We start from the raw sequence: 16,418 nt of genomic DNA on the forward strand, positions 1-16,418 counted from the left end.
GTTTCAATTTTAACAGTTTACTCAGGGATTATGTAGCAAATTCTATTTTAAAGAGTTAGTGCCCCCCACCACCCTTCCAAACCTGCTCCAGAAAGACAAGAGAAAGTGAAATATGAAACCATAAGATGCAATATTAGAAAAATATTTAAAAATAGCTAGCAACTGGTGTACTATCTTAAAACAACAGAACTAAAAAAGTGAACAACCCCCTCAACATACACTATTACAAGGCAACACCATGGAAACATACAGCTGATTAATCACTTTACCCCATTGCCAACCTTTAGCACTGATATACAGTATTATGGAAATCTCTTACAGAGAATGTTTTATAAAGTCCTTTGCCAATCAGGGTTTGCATGAACTAGACAGTTCATCAGGAAAGATTGTAGTATCTTTGTCAGACTGGGCTGCTGGGGCACTGGGAAAGAACCCGGCGGGCCCCCGGTGGCTCAGACCCGATCCCCGAAGGGTGCTTCCCTGATCCGCCAGTCTTCCTCCCCTGACATGCTTCAGGTAAGTTTCATTTAGTCGTGTGTGGGGGAGGGGGTCGGACAGGTGTTGGGGGCCCCTGCAGCGGGGGCCATTGGGGGGTGCAGGGGCCCCTGAGGCAGAAGCCCCCGGTGGGCCCTCCACCCCCCAGTCCGACCCTGGTTGCACTCATGCAAACTCCAGTTATATCACCAGACCTCCTAATTAGCTGGCCTTAATTATTTGCTCCATCTTAGAAGTACCTTCACAGAATCTTTGGAGAAATAAAACAAATGGAAATAACTATTCAGAATTAGGCATCAGCCACTTCCTCAAAAGCAATAAAGAAGTGGCTCATGGCATGAGATGCAAACCAGGTGGTAGCTCCAGGGTTCCCAGTATGGCCTTGCATGCCCATCTAGGTAGCACAGTTGTGCCAAAAGTATCAGGCGATCACATCACTCTCATGGCAAACGCTAGAAATGACACTAACCCGCAAAGTGTGATTGTGCATCTGTGTCAATTGTTAGGCATGGGCCACAAATGTATCAGGTATACCTCCCCTACACAACTACAATTATGCTGCAATCATGGGAGAAAACGCTACATTGTTGTAAAAAAACATGGCAGTGGCCTCTGAAACTGCACTTTGCACATTGTGGTGTGGTAAATTACACCTACTGAAATGCAAGATGCTTGTTTGTCTATCAGTTTTGGCATTATTTTTATCTGCGAACTATCTAGATTAGAATTCAATTTTATTTATTTTTTATATTTTTTTTAATTATTTTCTGTGTGGACATATCCAGGTAATTGTTAACAAAACTTGAAATTCTAAATCCAACAACTGCAACTTTTTTGTAGAAATGTATTGCCCTTAACAACATACATACTATTGCTATGCTTGTTGGTTTGTAGCTAACTTGAAATGACAGCAGTGATCTTCATCTGCTGCCCCCACATTTCTATGCTTTACTAATATCCCTGTCATTAAACCATCCGTATTAAATAATTCCCCACTGCTCTCTATTAACCCTAGCAGCTGCTGTCCCTAATAGATCCTTATTAACCCCTGCTGCTATCATGAGGCATTTAATGCTTAAATGAAGTTTTGTTAGCTAGTAATTCTGCAAACTTATAATAGACATATAACGCTGAAATGGCCACATGTGACATTAACATTAACAACAACAACACATAATCCATTAGAGGTGTTGAACAATTTACATACCATGTGGAGGGCAGCATTGATTTTTTTTTTTCAATAAAATTTCCCAGGTTCATGGGATTTATTCCAGCTGAGGCTGCAATAGCATTGCGACACTTGTCAAGCTCTTTTGTTTTTGTGGGAAATAATGTGAATGTTTGTCATTGCATATACAAATACTGTGTTACTGTAGTGGCATCTATGTTTTGTTTGATCGTTGTAGATTATCAACAATAGTTGACATTTCTTCTGAGATCAACCCCAATGAAAATTAATTTCTAGCACTGATCAAGTTTTTGCTATTTCTAAAATTTTCTCAGGTTTTCTCACCAACATTTTCTCCCTTAAAATTTAAGGAGCTCATAGGTCCTGAGATCCATTTATACCAATGGGAACATCAAGATGGGTTTGACTTTTTGGATGTATTTAAAATTTTGGTCCATATAGGAGAACTGATGGAAGAAATGATCGATGGGAGAAAGTAACACACAGCGAAATATAACCACAGAATTTGTTAAATGGTGACATTAGTCACCTGTACTTGTAAGTACAAAGCCAAAGTACTTAAACCCTTTTCACCCCTAGCTTGCATATTCTGAATTCCAGGGGACCCATGTGTACCACCCACCTTCTGTCCTTTTCTATTCTAGGAGCACTAAAGGCAATGGCATGTGGATTTGTCACCTGTGGTAAAAATGTCCTATCGTGGGTGACAAATCTCCCCAAAATGCCATTGCCTATGGTTGAATCGCTGTAAGTAAATTATACTACTAGTGTTGATTCGACTTAATTGTGGACAACAGAAATGTATTTCCCAGCAATTAAGTCAAATTGCCATGAGTAATGTAATTTACTTTCACTGATTCAAATGTTAGTAAAGGGGATGGCATTTTCGGAAGATTAGTCACCTGTGGTAACACATTTTTACCCCATCCGCTTCTCTCCAACTGTGTTTTATAAGCAGGCCAAGAGAAGCGGATCCACTCTCATCTATAGCTCCATGTAACTGCACTGACAGGCACAGCTTCAGCTTGAGTGCAGCGGTAATTGGCCTAAAATATGCATGCCTTCATATTTTTTGGGCTCATTTCTCTCTCATCAACTGTGTAGTTGCACTCAGTTGCACTATGTAGTTGTGCCTGTCAGTGCTACTACATGAAGCTGCAGATAATAGCTGATCCGCTTCTTTCTGCTTGCGTTTTGTAGGTGAAGCAAACAGCACTCCACATGTGGCCTTGTGTTGTGCCTCATGGTAGGAAGCTCTTTGGGCTTGTTTTTTTGTACTTTGCACCTACTGTAGTTAAGTTTAATTCATTGTTTCAGATGATAACTCTTAATGAATTGATTAATGCGTTTAGTAAAGCTGACCCTAGGTATCTCAGAAGACTGCATAGTTAAAGTTAGTCATTAAGACTAATATTGGAACTGGTGAGCCTACGATTAATTCACGCAAAGCAGGATAAATAAAAGGATATGAAGCAGTGTTTTTATGTATTTCTGAAAAACCTGTGGCTTTTGAATATTCTACAAACAAACACATGCTCATTGGTACATTCTCAAGGGCTGTCACTTTTTAGGTGTAGCCCTACCTCTTTCTAGTGTAGCTTCCAGTACAATCTTTGTCCATGGGTAAAATAAAAAATGTTAGGACTGGTGCTTTTCAATTTATGTATTGATTTGCCTAACATTATAAATTAACAGAAGCAGAAATGAAATTTGCAGATGCTGAGCAAAATATCAGAGAAATCTTGGTATTTTTAGAAGCTTTTTTTTTTTGCAGCAGCAGCAGCAGAGGAACACTAGTAAAATATTGTGTGATTAAAAAAAATGTGATAAACTGCAAATTGAACAGTAATAGCACCAATAGCTGCACAAAACTGCATACTCAAGCAGTCCTGTGCTGAAATCTGCTACATGTGCCTGCTCCCAGGCCACGCAATGGCTCCAGGTGCAGGAACATAAAAAATCTTAAGTGTAGGGGTGGATTCTCGGCCTGCATTAATTGCCCACGCATGGCAGTAACTTAAGAAATTGTAAAGGTGGCCATACACTTTAAGATCCGCTCTCTTGGCGAGGTCGCCAAGCGAGCGGATCTTCTCCCGATATCCCCACCTATGGGTGGGTGATATCGGGCGAATGTAGGCTAATTCGGTCGAATTATAGCGGCGCTAATAGGCACAATCGATCCAAGAAAATTTTTTAACCTGTCAAATATTGGTCGGGCATGCCCCTTGTTGCTGCCCCTACACGGGCCGATAAGCTGCCGAATCGGTCTAAGGGACCGATATCGGCAGCTACAATCGGCCCGTGTATGGCCACCTTAAGTCTAGGTGAATCTTTGTTTACAATGTGATGGCTCTGCTGTTAAATAACTTGTCCCGATTAGCCATAGCTCTCCTACCAGAAAGTAGGTGTCTCTTCACTTCATTGCTTCAGTCACCATCTACAGAGAGCCCATAAGAATAACATTTGGCACTGCTTCAGCTTGAGAATGGCCAAGACAGGACAAGAGCTAGTGCTTGCGTTTTCAGACAATTCTCCTAAGGGGCAGTGGTAGGCAATTTTGCTACTACAATACGTGTTGAGAAGAATCCCATAAATATACTTGTGTAGAATTGCCTTTACCACACTTGCAAGTATCTGCAGAAGATTGTTACAAACACAAAATCTCTTTATTAGAGATAGTAGATGTATCTATAGTATCTGGGATCTATAGTAGATGTCATTGTTTCTATGTATTTAAGCTCTTAGACTGTATAAAGTGTATAAAGTATAGTTTAGAAGTAATGCAGGAGTAATAAAAATTGGTAAAACTGTTTAAATGTATGAATATAGCAGTTTACAAAATAGTTTGATGTTGTTCAAAGATAAATAGTTTTAGTTAATAAGAAACATACTCTATATTTTATTTGGTAATTAAGACATGAATGAGTTATTTGGCAGTGCTTACCAGTACTGGGGTCCAATTTGCTAGCTTCAGTTCGGCACCACACAAGATATTCCATTCTTGGGCAATAATCAAGTCAAAAGCTTATCCAAAACCACCTGTAAAAATATTTTATTTATTACTGATAAAGGCTATATTTTCTAATACGAGCTATTACATTATATCACTATCAGTGTCTTAGGATCAGATTTATGAACTATTGTGCTTTTTCACCAACCAGTATGAGGGTTAAGAAAACAAAAATTGGCCGACCCATAGACGTGCACTGCATTAAAATTAACACAATGCTTGCTTTTTTTTAAGTGTTCTCAATTATTTAGCTACTTAGCTATAACACCCCATAGGAATGAATTCAAGTTTGACAGGTTTTAGCAAGTGATTTAATTGTGGTGAAATGAAACATTTGTTAAATGTCCTAGTTCATTAAAGCACTTTCCTGTATGTCAGGACCATTTTATGACAGTTATTAACTGTGAAGTGTTACTAGTTGGGAATCCATCACTGCTGTCCAGCCAGAATCTTCCTAAATCTGACCCTTAGGGGGCCATTTACTAATGCTCAGATTTTTTTAAATAGAAAAAAATTAGAAATTTAAGAATTTAGTGTTCGTTTCAATTTTTTTGCATGCCCCTAAGCAGATCTGTCATTCCTTCAAACTTTCCACCAAACCTAAACTCTCCGTAAGCCCCCTGTCAGTAAGCAAGGGCTGGATTCCTGTCAGGAACTCAACTAAATGGCTGGGGGTCTGTTCTGCTATAAAAAGAATTAAGTTTGGGCAGAGGTTGGGTAGATTAGGGAGGAGTTTTTTGGAGTCAGGGGTGTGACTATGCCAGTTCATGAGGCTCCTCTACAGCAACCCTGCTGTCATTGAAAGTATTTACATACAGTAGAGCTCATCTAATTATCACTAACTAAGCTAACATAAGGGTACAACCGGAATTGAAATCCGACTAACATGAATGCAAATGAAACACATATTGAGGTTCTTGTGTTGAAATGCTCTCCTTGCACGTCCGCTTATTTGCATTGAGCAAAAAAAAAAACCACGCTTGTGCATGTCATGTCCTTTGTGATGTACATGGGCTGTTGTGGCAGCTTCCTGCAAAGCCGCAATTACTCTGCAATCCTTGGGGAAAAAAACACTGCACTGCTGGGAAAAAAACATTTCATCTAAAAATTGCACTTTGCATATGGTAACTAAATGCCCCATTCATGCAACAGTTTGAATTATGAATCTGCCCTGATGTAGTTCTACTAACACAAAATTACATGAATTTCCTTTTTGTTGGTATCTATTCAATGAAAAAAAATTAACATGGTTAATTGGTTGGATAGAGAAGTATTATTAAACCAAAGTACCATTGCTAATCACTCCAGAGTGGCTCAGTGGGCTGAGGCAATGGAATCAGAGACTGGTAAGAACCATGGAACCTTGGGAGAGATGAACTTTACATGCCTGAAGTAATAGGCACCAGGGACCAGCAAATAGACTATAAAGAAGATGGGAGCCATGCTTGCAAAAGGTTCTGTCAAAATGGTATCAAGGCTGTTGCTTTGGAATGTTAAACTTTACAATTTTAGTATGTCTGTTCTGTGAGCTCTGTAAGAACATTTAGCTCCTGTAAACAAAACTGCTAAGCACTAGTACATGACAATAAATATTATAAATACTCAAGGGTTCTTCACTTGATTAGATTATCCAGTTTGGTGACAGACACCAGACGTGCCACATCAGCCTGAACAGCCAACTGTGCACAGCCAGTTAAAATGAAGTGAGTAAAGCCAGCCATACATGCACAGAAAATTATTTTGACCAATTATTTGTATGTGTATGCTGTATTGTAGGGGTAGTACTGTAGCATTTGTTATAGGGCTATTACTAAGGATATGGTCTCCCATACCTGAAAACACATTATCCAGATAACCTAAATCACAGGAAGGCTATATCCCACAGTCAATTTTAAGTAAATAATTCTAATTTTAAATATGATTTCCATTATCTCTGTAATAATAAAACAGTACCTTGTACTTGTACATATCTGTGTCAAAACAATCATAATTTTTTTAGCAACCTTAGGGGGGCCATTTACTAAATGTTGGATATTTTTTCCAATTCAGAATTCAGAGCTAAAAGTTGCAGAAAAAAATGACTTTTTCCAGATTTACAATGCAACAAAACAGCTAAAAAATCAGAATCAAATAATTCACCAGCTGAAACTTGCCAAGGTCATGTTGAAATCAATGACAGATGTCCCTTCCCTTCCCTAGAGGATACTTTTTTCCTTAAACTTTAGAGGTTTTTGGATCTTTTATGCTTTTTTTTGTGCGACAATTTGAAAAAGTCACACTTTTCTGCGACTTTTTCCCACACATACTTTTTCAGTTCAGACTTTTTAGTAAATGTCAGCCATTTGTGGAAGTGAGTTTATTAGAATTTTTAAAATGAGAAAAGTTAGACTTTTAGTAAATCTGCCCCTTAATGTATGGTGATGCAAATTATGGAATAATCCCTTCTCTGCAAAACCACAGGTCCCAAGCATTCCACAAAATATATACTTGTTTTTGACTTCTATTGATTATTGTGGGCATTTTACTTTTTGCTTGCGTTTTCATTTACAGTCCTCCCGTCTTATTTAATTCTTTAAAAGTAACCCTATAACATCACTGCAGCACATCTTGGAAAGGCCCTTTCCTAGTAGACGAAAAGACCATACGCTTGCTGCAAATGGCGATGGAAGAGCATGCATGCTGACTGATCCTTCTTAAAGCACATAATCAATAAGGAAATTTGATACATGAAGCAGATACAAATCCCACAGAAAGGTTAGTGATAACTATGCAAATCCCTACCCTAGTTTAATTCTACAAGACATTAGAAAATATTAGAGTTACAGTATAGTGGGGTCAATATAAACATAAACCGATATTATCATATTATATCAGATATTATACTACTAAATTCCAAATCATTTGGAACCAGCATTGTACGTAAAAATGTTATAGATATCTGTGATTGTAAAGGGTTTTTAAATGTGTGAATACATTAAGGTAGTATTGAAAACCATTAATGTAATGCAATGTTTTCACACAAAATAAATTAGTATTGAGTATGTAACTTGAGCTGCTCATAAACATGCACATTTAGACTCATAGTTAAGGCCTGTGCATGAGCCCAAAACTATTCACTCCCCAGTCAATATATGGCACGTATTGAATTTAAACTTCTTCTAACCACACAAGAATGTAAATAGAGGTGAGCTAAGCAGATACATTTGGAAATCATTTGCCTAAGCCCACATGCACACTGCATGACTGTAACATGATTCAGCTAGTCCAAGGATATGCAAACTATAGTGCTCTCTATATTGCAGAATTACCTTTCCCAGAATTCCTTTATTATTATTTTTGACAGTCTCTGTCATTTTTGTACAGTATTAAACATAGCTCAACTTTCATACTTTGTTATTTGGGGACATTTGAGATGTTTCATCTTTAGGCACTGTAGCAATAGGTACTTGAGTTGTGGTGACTTACATAGATCCTAATACAATGGGCAGTAGGTCCAGTGCCTACAATGATAAACAGACCATGGTCAAAGTGCAGCTGCAGAACAAATCTGGCCCCTGTGCCTGATACACGTATAATGCCCTTAGTACTAACTGCTTGTCCATTTAAGCAGAATTACCACAAATGGAATCTGATATGCAAACAGGTACAGTTTTTTTTACCTGTTAAAGGAGAAGGAAAGTTAAAAACTAATTAAGCTTTATCAGAAATGTCTATGTAAATACAGCCATAAGCACTAACATAAACGCTACACTGAGTCCTCAATCAAAAGAAACACATGATTTCTTGTCTCCTTTTTTGTAAACATGTTCTTCAGTATCAGACTTCCTCTCTTTTAGGGCTCCTTCAGGTTTGGGGCTTGAGTTTGCTTATTCTCTCCTCTCACCCCCTCCCTTCTCCTGCTCCCCCCTCCCATAAGAATGCATAAGAACTCACTTACTCCACCCTTAGCAATGTGTGATCTGAGCTTCCAACGGCTATAACTGCAACAGGAAGCTACCAAAACCAAGCTAAAATGGCAGCTGTTATCAGAGGGAGCTTCTAGAGCTCTTTACTCAGGTATAGTAAAGCTTTCTGCTGAATAAATATTACGTTCTAGGTGGCACTAATGTGGCGAATCTATTGGCAGTAAAATGCCAAAATGACTTTCCTTCTCCTTTAAATATCAACACATAAGCTAAAACTTAATTATATTGTTATTTAACCCCATTTTCCAGAGGTATATTGTATAAACAAATGTTTATGCTTACAAAACATGTAAAAGAAAAAAAAAGAAATGAATCTGACCTTCCCACGAGAGCTCACAACATCAGGATATTTTCACAGAGCTTGTTGTTCTTGAAGAATGCATGTCATGACTAACAAGTGGTATGTAATGATCTATATTCAGTAACAATCAGTTGGTTTGAAAATTGCAGTCTATTGTTTGTGAAGGTGCATTTAACACACCAGTTTCACACTGTCTATCATTTACTTTAACAGCTCGCAAAGTTGTTTACTTCCCCATTATAAACATGCCTCTATAAGTAGCAATTGTTTCTATTGCTAGAGTTATGTAAATGTTCAAGGAGAAAAGTCACCAGAAGTATACAGAGACACAATTCGAAAAACAAACTTAAAGGGGAAAAACATAAATAACTGCAATTTTCTGTACTATATACAGTACATTATAGCTTTCTATACTTTTACATGAATAGGAGGAACAGCACTTGCGTTACATACATTGCCTTGTTATCCTAAATGATTACCAATAAAACTGGCAACTACACACAGTTCTGTCATTTACATATTTGCAAATTTAGGTTTGTTCCTGCTGCAGTCGAGCCTAATCTTTTTCAGGAATATTAAGATATCAGATGTATGTTTAAAGCAACTATCTAAAACTAATATTCAGATTGAAATTGTAGACCACTGTGAGAACCTGGGAGCTAGCACCACCTGCACCAATAGAATCACACTGTACATGATTCACAAGGGGGGTAGGACAGACTGATTGGGACTGAATGCAACTACCCGGAAGTACAAATACAGCCTTTAGATGCAAATACCTTCTATGAATGGTGTATATTCACGCAATGACTGGGGCTAACTTTGCGCAACAGCAGCTATTCTTAGTAGTTGTAATTAAGCTCTAAAGTCTGGAGAATATTGATTCCCTCATAAAGTATATGCAAATGGAAAAACTTCCATAGTAAAGGTATAATTCAAACTGATATACATGACTTTTCACCTGAATTACTGGATATCCCTCACTCTATTCTTGGTATACCACATTTCAGCAACTGACACACAGTATACAGATATATCTAATAACGTGTAAGTTCAAGTTTTATTTAGAGCACATTATATCAAGTTAACAACTCTTTTAGAAAACAGTCCTTTTTAGTAATTTTCAAGATTTGGTTAAATTATAATCCTCCTAGTTCTGTAACATTCTGTTAATACTGTCAATTTGGCCACTCTTTTGTTGTTCCTTCCCTTATACCCGTGTTAGTATCCAACAGGCCAGTACTTTGTCATGGTAACTAGATTAACTTACTTAGTTAACTTACTTAGTTACTGTTTGTGAATAAGGTATTGTAGAAAATTCAATTCAAGTATTACAGACATTAAATATTCCCTTTTTATAGGATTTATGTTGGTAAACAGGGCACTTAATATGACCCTATGGCACTGGAGCACCAGATAAACCCCAATATGTAAAAAAAAGACTTTACGTTTACCCAGTAGCAGTAACCAATATAATGTTTGTTGTTAAACAGATACATTCTACCTGCTGATTGGTTGATATTGGTTAGTGCTCTTAGTGCCTTTTATTACATAACCCCATTTGACCAATACAATGTTTGTTGTTAAACAGATACATTCTACCTGCTAATTGGTTGATATTGGTTAGTGCTCTTAGTGCCTTTTATTACATAACCCCATTTGAATCCAAAACTTTGTACAAAGTGCAAGTGATTTCCACTCCAGCACTCGGTGCAGAGGACATCCAAACACTGATTGCAAGTAAATAACCTTTAATAGCTTAAAAAAGAACTTCGGTAGCATCCCATAAAGGCAATTTTTGGTTAGCCAAAATGTTTTTGTTTAAACACAAGGCATCAAAGCACCCCATTGAATTGCGCAAGAATCATCTGCAAGCACATCGGGCAGTAGCTACATGGTAACTGTACCTGTGCCTGACAAGCATGTCCAGTTGATTGCCATGTAAGCAGATGGTGGTGCTTTGGTACCACATTTTTGGTTTATTTAAAAATGCAATGTGCTGAAAAACTCAACATTGCCCAGATTAGGGGTCCCCCACTCTTTCTACCTGGAAGCCACATTCAAAAAAGAGTTGGGGAGCAACGCCAGCAAGAAAAAAAGTTGGGGTGCCAAATATGAGCTATAATTGGCTATTTGGTAGCCTCTATGTGGACTGGCAACCTACAAGAGGCTCTGTGGCTCTGTTTGGCAGTACCCCTGGTGCCCCTTTTTATGCTACCAGAACTTGAGAATGTCCTTATGAATATCTTATTCTAATTAAATGCCAATTTTTAAAAATCAGATCAGTGTTTGTAACTAATTCATTGTATTTTATGCACGTTTGAGGACTGATATACAGTAAAATAAAGGTTTTATATATGTTTTAGGACTGATATACAGTGAAATAATGTTAGACTGTATATGTCAGCTTCAATCTTAAGCAGGCATTTTTTGTTAGTGTATCAAACAAAGAAGCTAAATTGCTTATTTAAGGACTGGAAACAGGGCCTATATTTCACAAACGTATGGGCCAGAGAACTGCTAGTTAGCCTTCTTTTATTATTAACATTTATTTATAAAGCACCAACATATTCCGCAGCGCTGTTCAATAAGTGGGTTTCCCTCACGTCCCTTGGCAGCACTTACTAGAGAGATGACTTCCACCTGGTAGGAAAACACCACACCCCCCAATTAATTACTCCACCCCCTCATCTCCTATAAGTCCCTCTGCTTCCCTCTAGCCCTCAGTGTTTTTTTCCTACCCAAGGGATTACACCATGTATTTTTTTTTTATACCTGGGCACCTTTCAGATGACTGGCCTCCAGAAATGCGTATGACCAGGGCGCCTTACAGATGTTTGTGCCCCCTGTGTGGTGGTGGACTTACCCTTACGCATTCCCTGTGGAAATCAGGGCTGTTACCAGGTCGCCTATCAAATGATTGTGCCTCCTGTGTATTGTAACCGGCGGCCGCTGCACTCCTCTGTGTTCGGCAGGTGAGAGCGCGATGTGATGACGTCATCAGCGGCGCCGGTGGAACGCATGCAGGCGTTGGAACGCAAACGTCATATCCGGGAAAGGAATGCCGTTTTAAACCAGCAAGCATGGCGGATCATTGCCGCTCCCAGGGGTACTGCTGTTGGCCCGTGCTGGTCCTGTGCATAGCGTTCCAACTCTGCCAGTAAGTAAGCATCCATAGATGCTTTTTTTCTCCTTAAAGCTGTTTTTTGTTCTGCTTATGACACGGGGCCGTTTTGTGCTTATGTTGTTTCAGCAATGGCTGACACTGCTTTAGAAAAGGAGAAGGGAAAGTCTAAAGAGAAGGCTAAAACTAAAGAAAATTTATCTGAATCTCCTAAAGGGAAGAAAGAGATAAAGAAACCAGCCTCCATATCTTGTTTTGGGTGTGATATAAAATTTAACCCTGTGGAAGGTGAAAAGTTATGCAATACATGTAAAGGGAAACTAAAAAATCCTGTCAATTCCCCAGAAGGGACTGAGGGACTAGTGTCCTGGATGAAAGGAGCTATGATGCAGGCTTTTGAATCTTTTAAGCAGAAGCCAAATAAAGAGGTATTGCAAGCTGACAGTCCATTTAATGAGGATTTTTCATCTGATACATCATTTGGGGAAGGTACCTCTAAGTTTAAATATGAATCTGAGTCAGAGGAAGGAGAAATTTCAGAATCTGAAGATTTTTTTCCTGTTGATGATATAGGGGCCCTAATTGCGGCTGTCAGAGATACAATGGGGTTAGAAGAGTCTTCTGAGCCCCCTAAAAAATCAAGTAAATTGTTTGCAAACATAAGTAAGCGTAAACCATCTTTTCCAGTGGATGAAGCTATTAAGAACAAAATTAAAAGTCAGTGGTCTGTCTTAGATAAGAAATGGGCTCTGCAAAAGAAGTTTTATCTCTTTTTCCTTTTGAGATTGAGGACACAAAATTCTGGGATGTACCTCCAAAATTGGATCCTCCAGTAGCCCAAACTATCAAAAGAACAACTTTACCATTAGAAGACAGTACTGGTCTCAGGGACGCCATGGATAGGAAAGCAGAGGGGGCCCTAAGAAAAACCTATCTGGCAGCAGCAGCAGGTTTCAAGCCAGCAATAGCGGCGGCTTCAGTGGCAAGATCTCTTAAGGTCTGGATCCTGCAACTAGAGAAAGCCTTAAAGAAGGGAGTACCAAGAGAAAATCTTTTAGCAGATTTGCCTATGGTGATCTCGGCCTCTGATTTTTTAACTGAAGCTGCTTTATCTTCAGTGGATATATTGGCTAAAACTACAGCATTTGCTACCTCAGCCAGAAGAGCTCTATGGCTCAAACCCTGGGTGGCAGATATAGCCTCCAAAAACCGTCTGCTTAATCTTCCATTTGAGGGAGAAAAACTTTTTGGATCCCAGCTGGAACTTCTAGTGGAAAAGAAGTCTGATGATAAAGTGAGAAGCTTACCTCAAGACAAGAAATTATACAAGCGACCTTCCTTTCGGGGTTTCAGAACCTCTTACAAGTATAGACAAGACTGCAGGAGTGGTAAAACATCAGGGGATAGAAATTATACCCAATCTAGAGGAAGATCTTCAAGAGGAAGGGGCCGTCCAAATTTCAATCAAAAACCTTTCTCAGCATGACGCCTTGCCAGTTGGAGGAAGATTGAAGGGGTTCGTTCAGGAATGGGAAAAAATCACCTCAGACAAATGGGTGTTACAAACAATAAGCCTAGGATATTCAATAGAATTCTATGGTCTTCCTCCAACAAGATTTATAGAAACACGCTTACCAAAACAAAGGGTTGCAAAACAAGCCATGGAATTAGCAATCCAAGAATTCAAAGAAATGAAAGTATTGATTCAGGTACCCCAAAAAGAAAAATTCAGGGGGGTCTACTCCCCAATCTTCCTTGTACCAAAACCAAACGGGAAATACAGAACCATCATAGATCTAAGATATTTAAATCAATTTATATTCAAGAAGAAGTTCAAAATGGAATCAATAAGATCCACCCTGTTAGCGCTTCGCGAAGGGGATGTGATGTGTACTATAGATCTAAAAGACGCCTACCTTCATATTCCCATAAGGGAATGTCACCAAAAATTCTTAAGAGTAGCCATAAGGGGACCTGCAGGAACAGAACACCTTCAATTCGCAGCCCTGCCGTTTGGAATATCGAGTGCACCAAGAGTCTTTACAAAGGTAATAATAGTAGTCGCAGCATACTTAAGAACTCAAGGTATTGCTATCATTCCTTATCTGGACGATTGTCTACTAAAAGCAGAAACCGATTTAGGGTTACAAAGGAACCTATTCAAAGCAATAGAGGTTTTCCAGTCATTGGGCTGGTTAATAAATTGGGAAAAATCCAATCTAAATCCTACAAAAGAGATAAAGTTTTTGGGAATGATCTGGAACACAGAAGAAGGAAGAATTTTCCTTCCTCCAGGAAAAAGGGAAAAAATCAGAGACAGAGTGCGCAAGTTTCAAAACAAAAAATTTTCTTCAATAAAGCAGGGTTTAGAAATTTTGGGTCTTTTTTCAGCAGTATTAGAAGCAGTTCCATGGGGTCGTGCCCATATGAAGGACCTGCAAAAATATATGAACTCAGTTTGGGATCATCAGAAGGCATCACTCAGAAAGAAACTCTATGTTCCACCGGAAATAAAGAAATCTCTTACTTGGTGGTTACACCCAGGGAATCTTTCAAAAGGTTCATCCCTATTTCCAATTCCTCCCTTAGTCATCACAACAGACGCAAGTGGCAAAGGTTGGGGAGCACATTTAGGAAACCTGGTAGAGCAAGGTATCTGGGAAAAAGGTATTGGTCATCAGGCAGCAAACTCCTTAGAGTTGGAAGCAGTATGGAGAGCTCTGCTTGCCTTCAAAACTATTGTAAAAGACCAAAATGTTCTAATACATACAGACAATGTGGCAACAGCCTACTATATAAATCACCAAGGAGGTTCCAGAAGCAAAGATCTGGGAATGAGAATAAAAAAGATCATGGGCTGGGGAGAAAAAAATCTAAAAAGTATTCTAGCCCGCCATATCTCTGGGCACAGCAATATCAGAGCAGACTTTTTAAGTCGCAGGTTGATACTCCCCGGGGAGTGGAGTCTAGATCCAGAAACATTTCTTCAGATTTGCAAGGTCTGGGGTTCTCCAGAAATAGACCTCATGGCCTCAAAGTACAATGCAAAGCATCAAAGATATTTTTCCCTTACAGCAGGCCAAGGTGAGGAAGCAGTGGATGCTCTAGCCCAATCATGGGATTTCAGCCTAGCATATGTCTTTCCGCCTATCCCTATGTTAGCAAGAGTGATCAAGAAAATTGCACTTTGCTCAACAGAAGTGATTCTAATAGCTCCTGCCTGGCCCAGAAGGAGTTGGTACTCCAGTCTCCTCCAACTTTCTGTCAGTCCTCCTTGGCTCCTTCCAGTGAAGGAAAATCTCCTACACCAGGGACCAATTTTGCATCCAAACCCTGCAGCTCTTCAGCTCACAGCATGGAGACTGAAAGGGATGTTATGAGAGCACAAGGGATATCTTCACCAGTCATTGAAGTTCTGTTACAGAGCAGGAAAGAAATTACAAATAAAATTTATCAAAGAATTTGGTCTTGTTTCAGGAAGTGGTGCTCAAATAAGAAACTAACTCCAGAAGATGTTCCAGTGTCAATCATATTAGATTTTCTACATGATGGATTTAAGAAGAAATTAGCTCCAAATACACTTAAGGTGCACATTGCGGCCTTATCAGCTTTCAAGAACATATCCTTGGCGGAGCATCCATTGATCAAAAGATTTGTCAGGGCTGTTCAAAATATTAGACCTAAGACAAATAACCTAACTCCAAATTGGGACTTAGACATTGTGTTAAGAGCCTTACAAAATGTTCCTTTTGAACCCTTGGAAGAAGTTTCCCTGTATCATCTGTCCATTAAAACAGTATTTTTAGTGGCAGTTTGTTCAGCCAGACGCGTAGGAGAACTGCAAGCTTTATCATGTAAAAATTCGTGTCTACAAGTTTTTCCAGACAGGATCATTCTCAAAGCAGATCCTTTGTTCAGACCTAAAGTCTCATCTAATTTTCATAGAAACTTTGAAGTCATTCTTCCAACTTTTTTTGCAGAACCAAGGAATAAAGTGGAGGAAAAGCTACACTTACTGGATGCCAAAAGATGTGTTTTGTTCTATTTAAACAAGGTAAAACCTTTTCGTATATCTCATAACCTTTTCGTTTCCTTTTGGGGAAAGAACAAGGGGAAGCGTGCCTCAAAAACTTCCATTTCCAGACGGATAAAACAGGCAATTTCCTTAGCCTATTCTGCTTCAGGGAAATCAATACCTCCAAACCTCAAGGCACATTCTACCAGAGCAGTGTCAGCCTCACAGGCAGAAGTTGGAGGCGTGTCAGTGGACCAGATATGTAGAACAGCTTCGTGGGCAAGTTTCAGAACATTTGCAAAGCATTACCGTCTGAACG

The sequence above is a fragment of the Xenopus tropicalis genome, chromosome 3 (assembly GCF_000004195.4).
Source record: "Xenopus tropicalis strain Nigerian chromosome 3, UCB_Xtro_10.0, whole genome shotgun sequence".
In the NCBI taxonomy this organism is placed as follows: domain Eukaryota; kingdom Metazoa; phylum Chordata; class Amphibia; order Anura; family Pipidae; genus Xenopus; species Xenopus tropicalis.